Consider the following 10,956-nt stretch of genomic DNA (forward strand, 5'->3'; position numbering starts at 1 on the left):
TTGATTTTCAGCAAGCATTTTAGGAAAGTAACAATTCCATTCAGTTCGGTTTCGGAAAACTTGCTGGTCTAGGATTAGTTCGTTCTGCGCCGCCGGCGGCCTAAAAGAAAGGCGCAGGTTGATCTCTCTGGTTGAGGCTGCATTCATTTATGAAACTTGACACGTGGGAAGGGCGGACTCTCCTAGTGGCTAGGCTTGGTATCGTGACCTTCCCGCACTATTCCTCCCCTGTGGGAACTCCATATTCATCATCCTTTACCTACTCAGTATTGGTATGCTTGCTTGCTTTAGAGAAATGGAGAATCTCGAGAACCTTTCTGAACGTCCGTCTTCGGCGATTTGAAAAGGAGTATATCTTTCTTGTAGTGCCTTCCATGACACTATTCTGATCGAGGAGAAAGAATCTCTTCCGGACGACCAAGTCATAATGAGATTAAAAAACGATGCTTCCTTGGCCGTGTGGAACATGGATTAGCATTATGTCATTCCTACAAGCGATCCCCCATCCAGGATTTACAGAAGTGCTATATGAGGACTTCGAGATCAAATAGAATATGTTTCTTTCCATTCCTCGTGAGCCACTTATTTCTCCGAAACAAGAGATCAAAGTTCTTTTCCTCTTGTTTCCCAATAAGTCGACGGCCTTACACCATTGAGATACTTCGAATAAACTGTTGTACATATAGGATACACCGGTGCTCAAACCTTTTCTCAAGATATCTTCCAAACTGTTGGGGTCGTTGCTCCGGATGTTGTTCTCCCGGTGTGAAACCAGTTGGTTCCGTAGTTTGAGAATTCTGCTGATCCCAAGTACTCCATCTCCATCATTGAATAGGGGAATATAGAAAGTCAAGAGGAAAAGGCATAACCAGAAGAATTGTGTGAAATAAGTGAATTTATCCAGTTGAGGCATTCTTGATTGAGAAAAAATGATTCCCTCCAGACAGAAAGAGACTCCTTCCTGTACGAGTAGTGAAGAACTATAGAGCACTTTTGTTGGTTGTTGACCAACGGAAAGCATGGGAGAAAGAAAGATGCACAAACGAAAAAGGGCGCTAGCGCCCGACCAGATCAACGAAGGGGGGCACCGGCCGAAAGTTCGGCGCGTGAAACCCTATTTGCCTGCATTTCCAAGAGCGTGTCCACGGCCCTACGGAAAAACCTGCTTTGCGCCCCTTCCGCGGATAAGGAATCCCTTATCTCGCGAAAAGTAGAAGACAACAGGTCCGGGGCGCCCTCGTCGGGAAGAAGGTCTATGGCGTGCAGGATTTTTACCTCCGCCGTATTTGCCCGGACGCCCTGTAGAACCCCCTCAGTTCGAATCAGGTCGCCCAGGTTGGAAAAAATCTCTGTTTTAAGAGAGTCAATTTCCTCCCCTTCTGAACGAAGAGCGCCGTTCACGAGCTCCCTTTCCTCTGGACTCAGCAGCCCCTACATGCAGAAGGCCTGGTCAACCAGGGTGATCAGCGCAAGGCCATCTAATATATAAAGGATTATGAAAGAAAAAGTCAGTACGAAAGCCGGATGATAGAACAAAAATAGTGAAAGGTTGACACGCCCCTTCAGAAGATGCAGACAGCAAAAGTAAATGAAAAAGAAAAAAAATATGAGTAGAAATACCATGTGAAAATAAAATCTTGATTTATCTGCTCGCCCATCAAATCAAAAGGCGGCATACCGGAAAAAAGAAAAGAACGGAACCAAACCATTCAAATAGTGTACGACCCAACACGGAACAAGAAAAGAAATCTCAGAAAATGAAGTCGGAAAGATGCGACAGGAAATCGAAAACTGCTTCTCCACTTTAGCCCGAAAAAGGAGCTTTGGGCGAAGAAAAGGAGAGCGATTTTCCAATGAAAGAGAATTCGTCTATATAAGGAAATAAAAGAGCGAAGAACCGATCCATTGAGAGACTAAGCAGCGCCGGAACACCAACTTCATCTCGAACCACCCACCCGCACAAGAACCTTCAAAAGACGAAAAACTCTCTTTTAGTTTCGTAAACTCATTGCCAGTTGACGCATACTTTCAACCTTCTTTCCTTATTCGAGTAGAATATCGACTGTTTGCTGCCCTGAACCTACGCCCCCGAATTCATCATCTATTCTGAACATCGCAACCGAAAAAGCTATTGACCGGTGATCTTTCAAAAAAGTTGCACGCCTGTTCTTCTCTGAAATAAGGGAAAGTTGCTCACTCAAGTTACAGCGGAAGAAATTCATATTTCGTATAGAAACGAAAGCATATGCTAGTAGAGAAGGGAATTGCCTACTAAAGCTCTTTGACGAAGGCGTTTTCTCGTTATTCCGTTGTTGCACAGGTTCCAAAAAGTGAGATTAGGTTGGTGTTCCAGTGACGCTTAATATCTCAGCTGTCACTGCGGGAAGCCTAGCGTGGGTGCCAGCGTAGAAGTGCCCTTGAAATCAGACTTGTGCCATACTTGAATCGAGATTCCGTTGTCATTGGACTAGACAGAGGAAAATGGTCAATCTATCTGACCAAGCTCGACTGACAGGAAATGTTCTACTAGTAGGTTTCGCTTTTTACCTTTCAGGTTCTTTGTTAACAGCTACTCTGGTTCAAGGGTAGACAGTAATTCCTCGACCACTCCTTTCGGAATGACTTTGCTTTTGACTGATCGGCGAGTCGTTCTTTAGGGAAGGGGCCTTGAACCTTCTATGTATACGGGGGCGGAGGGACGCGAAAACAAGAAGCAAAGGGAATAGGGAGCACCCCACAAGCAATGGTTTCAAGCTAAAGCTCTAGTGATTAGAGAAGGCTTCCAAATTCTCCATAATAGCAGCAGTTTGATGTTATCAGTCTACAAGCTGATATAGATGGAAAATGACTGTTTGGAATCCATGTGCGGGGAGACTAGGAAAAGAAGCGGAAGGGAGTCAGAATCTTGAGAAAATAATAGCCAACCAACAAGGGTGGACAAAGCTGCTCTTCAGTCAGGTTTCTTAGTAAGCGACCACAAGACAGGAGCAGAAGCAAGGCGAAAAGTCTCCATTCATTTCACTAGACCGGCAAAAGGGTCCCCTATACCTGCGTGATCAAACTGACTTTTGTCTGTTGCGTGAGGCTCATCAATACGACTCAAATAGGAAGATTGTGCAACTAAGCTTGAGGCAACTTCTCAATCAAGGTTAGATATCACGAGGTACACCGTCATGTCAAGTCAAACAAATGTCAAATAAGCCCATTTATCTCATGTCAAAAACGAATGCAATGACCATCGGATTTAGCGCGAAACCGCTTTATCCGCCCTTGTTGATGGATTTACTATTTCTTCGTCCCTTTTAGGTTTTGCAGTCTTTTATGAGGCCATCTAATCGCAATAATGCTGGTACGAGGGATGTTACACGAACGAAGGGGTCTTTTCGGCACTCTGAATCTGCCCGGGGAGTCAGCCGTATCGCCATCATCTGCTCTAGCACTTGCGGCAGTAACGGTACGTGTTCGTACCTCTAAGCGCCTTCTTCATGCGCTCCCTACTCCTTATTAGGGAGCCTCTCCTTACCTACATAATGTAGTTTTGTGTTTTGTTGTGCCAGGCTTTTCCTATAGGTCTTAGAACAACACAAGAGTGGAAATTGTGGCAATAAGGGTAGTTTCGGACCCATGAACCCATAACCCTAAGGGTCAGGTTTAGCAGCCGGTGAATTTTAAACACCCTTCAACAAGATTTTCGGATTGAGAAAAGGGAAGCAATTACCCAAACATTGAATCAAGCTCGACCAGGAAGAGTTTTCCACTTCACTTGATGAAAAGAAAGGGTGTGTGGTACCTGTAGCAGACCTTAATGCCTATTCTTATAGTAAAGGGGAAAGAACTGAGATTTGCTTATTATAGTAATAGGAAACGAGACCTCCCAGGCCATAAGTCAAGAAAAAACCAATATTCCAACTCTCGGCGAGGGCTATGAGAGTAGGTTCTGTAGATCTTAAGTTGTAGTGCTGGACTTCTTTTTGTTCCCAATCTGCATCGGAATGGTGGTACGAGCTGAACGTTCATTAGAGTCGAAGTTGGGGATGAATGGGACATTCTTAGTTTAGCTGGAACCGAGCTGTGGCAAATAAGACCCTGGTTGGTTGGCCATAAAGGGTCCTCCTCTACTTTCAAGTGTACACAATCTACTTTCAAGTGGTGCCTGGTCGAGAACCGGACAAGGGCTTCTTTCTCAGCCCAAAGTGTCCGCCGAAAGCGCTGTTTCCGTTAGAGTTCTTCTGGCCCTTCCTCCAAAACACATAGGTCCCTTAGAATGATCGTTGTCTTATTCAAAGGGCGCTGCCCCAAGGAATAGATGAAAGAGAGCTTCGGCTCGCCTACTTTCCTTCGAAGCTGAAAGGAGTGAAAGCGAGGAGAAATCCCCGACAACAAAGAATTTTGAGAAAAGAAGCTTGTAAGTCGACTCTCAGTTCCCTTACTTCCTGAGCTGGGATGGGACTATTGAACTAAGGCCCAACTGCTCTTTTTACATAGCCTCGCTATTTGCCTTCTACGCTGTGAATTACTCATCTGGACCTACTTCTTTTACAAAATATGATGGGAGGACGATGATTACAACAGTCCGTAAGCCGAGACCGCTGATGTGACCAAGGCTCGCCTTGAGCTCCACTGGGCTACGCTTTCAATGGCCTTCCAATGGCCTTCCAAGGCCCTGCCCTTGACTCGCACAAACCATTGCTTCTGTCCTCACCGGTGTTGTAGTCACTCCCGCATCAAGAAAGACAGGAATTTTCCAAGAAATCAATCAAATAGCTTGAAGGGCCAACAATTGCTTATAGAAAGCGGAGGTGATGGACAAGAGGAAAGTGCTTCTAGGGAAAGGCAAGGCAGTTTTTCCAGTATCTATTTCTTGCAAGCTATTTACCGGTCATCCTTCCCCTTTCACAGGAATGAACGTGTAACTTCAATTGTTTCGAGTCTTGCTTTTCTAATGGAAAGGTTAAACATTGACTAAGCAATTCTATTTCATCGAACATTTCTTATTCCATTCCATTTCCAGAAAGGTGGTGAATAAATGAAAGGACCAAGGTGAATCACCGCCATATTCCTGACCAAAGGGATCAGAATACACTTCGAAAGGAGGCATCGCGGGCAGACTGGTGTGGACGGACCTTACTTTCTTTGACTCTTCTGTAGAGTCCCGTGCTCTTGCCTTAGTAGGTTCTTCAGAGTAAACAACTTACGTGGAGCGAAGGGGCACCTCCTGCCCAAACGCCAAGCAGGTCACCGACTGCCGGCTATCCTATCCATACTTGAACTTTATTAGCACCATTTTTACCAGGTAGGAGCCTTGCTGGCTCAAAAGAACTTGGCCTTACAACCATCCTTTATGACTATCTCAACCGGACACAAGAAGACAGGACTTCCAAGTTTCTTGTTTTCGAAGACCGTGATATTCGTGATTGGGTCGTTAAGATCAGCGGCTTGCAAAAGGCATCTCTCCGAGACTTGCCTTTCTATTTCTTAGGTAATTGGTTAGCTCCTTGGAACCAAGACCAGAAGGATGGTTCCCAGTATAGCTCTAGCTGCTGGTAAGAGGGAGAGGGTCATTTTGATAAGAACTAGGAACTTACACAGATTTTTGAATGGAACCGCTTGCCTCGCCCTCATCCACTACTCGTCTTGGAGCCAAGCCAGTATCAAGACTAAGATTTGTAGTCGGAAATTGGCCCATACAGTGGTAGAACCTTCTGAACCACACGTACCACCTTTTGAAACTTTCAGATTCTCCTGCCCTTCTTGATAAGACCGCGCGTCAAAGCGGTGACTGTTGAAAGAGCCGCAAGACCCATTTAGGGATGGTTTTGAGAGAAAATAGGAGGACTCAGAAGCGTAAGGTTAAGAAGCGTAAGGTCAATCACAGGACTCTCCCTCTACTCCTAAGGGAAAGGTCCTAGGCACTCCCACTTTCTGCATTTTCAGGGAACTATAGCCAACAATCGGAAAGAAATCAAACAGATGATTCACATCCCTCAAAATGAACCCAGCTAGCCACGTCTTCTGTAATGAGCAGGTTTCGGGTTGAAAAACGCATCTTGGATCAGATATAGGGAATCACTAGTGAACGGGCTATAAAGCGGTTTTTTCACTAAACAAACCCGCCATAGAATGGATGTTTGATTTTATGGGTTGACCCCCTTACCTTTACCTAGGTAGGTACGTGGACTCTGTAAAGGGTTACCCTTTGAGCTGTAACCTTAGTGACTTGGATAAACCTTCCCTGATGACGGAATTAGGAAGCCTCCGGCTCCCTTCTCTATCGAATAGAATTCTTGGTTTGACTTTGTATTGACACCTACATAGGTCACACCCTGTGACCGGGCTAGAACATTAGAAGATCAACAAAGGAGCCAAGCCTTCAAAGTAGGGCGCTACAGCCTCATTGACTAATCAAAATGTAGCTGACCTTCAAATCCGAAACTTCAGTAAACCCATGAGAAGAAAAGGAGATGGGGCTTCTTACCCTTTGGCTTAGGACTCACACTCACACGAGCGAGAGTCCTGCGTTTGCTCTTGACTGACTTTTAGGCCGGCGAGAGGGGCAAATAGACCAGAGCATTGAGATGGTGATTTGAAGTCCAATTTCCCTGAAAGGTCAGCATCACGAAGTTCAATCCGAAACTGAAGAAACGGAAGCAGTTAGAAGCGGTTTGGCAACAGAGACTTGAAAAGTTGAATTACCTACTGACGTGAGGAAAAGCAGAACACTAGCTTTCAAAGCGGAATTCCATGTGGACAAATTGAGGAAGAAGCTTACTGCACACGAACTATATTTTGATTCCAGAAAGGTGTCTTAGATTTCGCTCTGGAGTCAATGAGATTCGTAACCTTTCCGCTCGTGGTCTTATTGATCTGATCGATTTCCCGTCGGTCTAGCCACATTCAGAAGTTGCTGAATCCAATGTGTAAAATCAAACATCTGAAGTGAAAGCAAAAGGGGTCTTAAGCTCAAACTTGGGAACAGAGGGGCAGCTGTGTCAAGGCAGCGTCTTCAGGTTCGACAGGACACTTCTGTGAAAAGCAGGGGTGGTCGTAGATCAGAAAGAAAGGTTCGATACCTATAGGTTTACTGCTTGAAGACTTCGCTTAGTAAGCATTAATGTTCTGCTAGGCCGGATTCCTATTCCTAACTTCTTTAGGTCAATATTCTAAGTGGGAGGAAAGAGTTCGCGCGGATCTGTTATAGAAGAAATCCCAGCTTGAGCCTTTGACGTGGAACTAGCGCGCAGGGGGAATGTGATGGTCAGCGGATGCACTATGTGATCCTCACCTAGGAGATTTGCATTTTCACTCACTCGAAAAGCTAATTAATGGTATGGTTAGCACATGAAAACAAAATACATATGGATAGGCCAAGGAGCCTTCACGAGATAGGTTACGCATCCAACCGGAGATATGACTCCTCTGAACCTGCATACCTTTGATTGCCGTGTTCGGGCGTAGTAATGAATATTACGTCAGCTCTTCACTTGGAATTCACAAATAGTTAGGACGCGCGCATTCACGTCTCAGTTGATTCTCCTCTGCGTGCGGGAATGCCATTCATCCTTCTAACAACGGGCAGTAATGTAAGTACGAGAATTTCTTTGTTAAGAATATGACTGACTTAGTATTGGTACGCTTTTGATAATCATCTATTTATTCAGGAACAGTTTCTTGGTCAAACTTCAACATTCCATACCTACTCGAGTTCTTCCTTGATTCCTAAAAAGCAAGCAAGGACACTTCTGTGAAAAGCAAGGGTGGTCGTATTTGCTCAGCTGGATAGCTTGTTTAATTGACTTGTCTTGGCCTTGTCGTTATGCCCTCGGAGAGGAAGAAGCCCAATCGCACAGCCGCCCAGCCCTATCCCGCGGGAAAAGGAAAGAAAAGCTTCCCACTAACTCATCCGACGGAAGCACAGGAAGGTTGGAGCCTCCCTCTCGTTATACAGGGACTAAGGGTGTGTTGAAAGAAAAGTCCAAAAGGCAAAGACTTCGAATGCGTGAACATTTTCTCGGAAGAGGCTTGCAAGTTCAATCATTCTCTCATCAATTTCTTTTTCACATGAGATTACGATCGCATCGAGATCTCTTCTCTCTCTCTGAACTTGAACCTAAACTGCAACAGCTGTCAAATCATATGCAGGTGTGAAATCTGGTCTTCTTTCCAACCAACTTTACGAAAGAAAGCCAGCTAGAGTTTACACAGGAGCAGAACAAAAGGGAGCTCTGGGAGCAAGCCTCGGCCTCAGATCAAGGGCTTTTGGAGGAGAGCCCCGGCCGGGTGGCTTACGATGTCAAATATTCCACCCTCCAGGCATTCATTTACTAGTTGACGCTCTTGAACAGCTTTCGAGTCCCACAACAATGGACCCATTATGAGCTTAGAAGGAACGGAACTATTACTTTATGAGCGAAGCGCAGATTAGACCTATGGACAGATACTTAACGAAGTGCGGTTCTCTCAGCTCGTTCGTCCTTGTATCAACTCCCTCTATGCCATTGAGGAGATCTTAGGAAAGGATCAAACCTGCTACTCCCACGCCGGAACATCAGATGAGATTGAGAGTGGGGGATTATAGGTTTGGCAAGCTCCATCTTTCACTTACCCAATTCATATTCTCTTATTAGAAGAGCAAGCACGGATATTTCGATTGACTAGGAGATAGCTCTATTAAGGCAATTGTCTCTCTCCGATCGACTTTTGATCATTCTTTCTCACTGAAAAGCTACTTGGCTCAGTCAAATCTGAATTCTAGGAGGGAAGCTTTCAACACAACTCACAAGCAAGTGATCCAGTCCAGTTAAGGATAAGCGGATCCTACCGACTCAGCGGCTCATGAGAAGCTTCTTCATCAACAGGAATCTGACTCGTACAACAAGAAAATCCTATCTATCATCTCACGCTTGGAAATCTTCCTTCTTTGCTCGTTAGACGCGAACTCCCCTCTACAAATGAAAGAAGCTGGTATGTTTGATCCACATCACGAAGAAGAAGAAAACTCGCTTAGTTTGCATCCCAGGCATAGTATGAGTAGTGAGTGGGATTGCTGCTGTAAGCTGTTAGAGTAGATCGGGCGCTCTCCCGCTCTAGCATCTGGTCAAAATAGGGGTTCAGTAGCTCTGTTTGAGTAAGGAAAGAGTGCTAAGGCACTCGCAAATAAGGCCCACCCACGTACACCAAAAGGTGGTTCGCCTTTGGTTCTTGTCTCCTTTGAACGGTTCCTCATCCCCGGCACACGTTCTATATCGCCAACATCTCCTCACCATGAAACCTTTCAGTGGGTGTTGAATGTCAAGTCAAATAGAGCAATCGGGTAGAGTCGGGCGAGAAAAGGATGGGCACAATAAGGTTTCCTGATCTCAATCAGGATTCGAGGGAGAAAGAGCCAGAGTCAATCGGAACACATAGAGAGGAAGCTCACCGCGCAAAGGAGAAGAAGAGCTCAAACTAGCTGTCCTTACTATATTATAATCTTGGGAGAATTCTTTGGCTGTGCAAGAGTCAGAATCTTGTTCCTTCTTTTTCACCACATCTCGCATATAGTCTCCTTACTCATCGGAGTATCTTACTCATCCACCTACGCACTAAGGCAGGGAATATCCTTTCATTTAGGAAAAGCTAAACCTCCTCAATGACCATTGTAGCTAGCGTGAAAACCAGTTTTGATACCTCTTGCAGGTTTGACCCAAAGAAGAGTCAATATGAGGTTTTTCCATCTTCAATACGTCCATCTAATTACAAGAAAGCTGTTCCTATCCGCTTTAGTGATCCTCTCCTTCTCGGCCTAAGTCCTCCAGTCTCCGGCAAGCTCTAACGTAGGAACTGGCTAGGGTCTCGCTTCTTGTTTTCTATGGGCAACCCGGGGACCAAGCCGAGGGGCAATCCACATCTCTAGCCCAACTATCTGCAGCGGAGCACGTCAACAAGGAAAATCATTGAAATCAGCTCCGTTTCCACAGAAGCTCAAATCTACTAATAACTCTGGCATCCGCACATTCACCTCCCTTTCAGTGGGATAGTTTTATAATATGGGATCACTTCCTTGTCTGGCAGTAGGAGAGTCTTCATGCGAGGAACTTCTTCATCACGGAAACTCAATCACAGCAGCTGGTTCATAAGAGGTAGGCTGGCCTGGCAGTATATGGATTTACAGCTCATAGACTACTTCCCTAGCTCCGGGAACAACCCCACAAGCGAACGAGTTCCATTAGAGACAAAGGGGAGTTTCGCCTGAACACGGGTAATAAGTAGCAGTTGGATCTCTCGTCTCCCACAAATATAGACTCGGCTCCTCGGTCAGTGTCAGCGCGCCTTCTCGCGGGGTTGGGACCTATTGATGCTTCCATCGGCAAGTTTTTAAGGAAGATTTTCTTATATAGAATGAAAGTCATCAGTCTACCGTTAATTCATAGCTTCTATTTCTCTCTTCTTATGAGACATTAATGAAATCGGTTGAGAAGAATGAACGGGAATATGGGTCAAAGTCATTTCAGAAGCTAGCCTGAAGTTCTTTTGATTATCTCAAGGGCCTAATGGCTGAAAGCAGAGGATGAGGGGCAAGAGTCCGTTTTTCACTTCATTTTCTCGATCGTACTTCTCTGTGGAAAATCATGCAAAAAAGGTTTTTCAACCAGGAAAAGCAGAAACTGGAAGTAGGAAAGAGCTCATCCGGCAATTGTATAAGTAATGGAGCGAGCGGCATAAAGCGAAGATATCAATAGGTAGAACCTTGAAAGGGGTTCCCCTCATACCAGTGTCTGGAGAAAGAATAGTCAAAACAGCCCATCAACTATAAACAGTATGGGAGACAGGTGGGGAGTATGGTTGGTGGCGAGGCAGAAGCCGCAGGAAAGCCAACAGTTCCTGCTTGAAGGTCCCGCCCCTGTGGAAGACAAGACTCTCCAGAAGACTCACCCGCTAACCCTTATGTTAATTCCATCAATACTGAAATAGCAAACC

General features: G+C 45.3%; 1 pseudogene; it reads right to left on the minus strand.

Moving 5' to 3' along the window:
* LOC132291041 (cytochrome c oxidase subunit 3-like) overlaps positions 1–2,591 on the minus strand; it is a 3,769-nt pseudogene extending 1,178 nt beyond the window's left edge.
* Positions 2,592–10,956: the final 8,365 nt, after the last annotated feature.

The sequence above is a fragment of the Cornus florida genome, unplaced genomic scaffold (genome assembly GCF_030987335.1).
Source record: "Cornus florida cultivar Cherokee Brave unplaced genomic scaffold, ASM3098733v1 CherokeeBrave_3.0.0_Hap2_scaffold_30, whole genome shotgun sequence".
Classification (NCBI taxonomy): Eukaryota; Viridiplantae; Streptophyta; class Magnoliopsida; order Cornales; family Cornaceae; genus Cornus; species Cornus florida.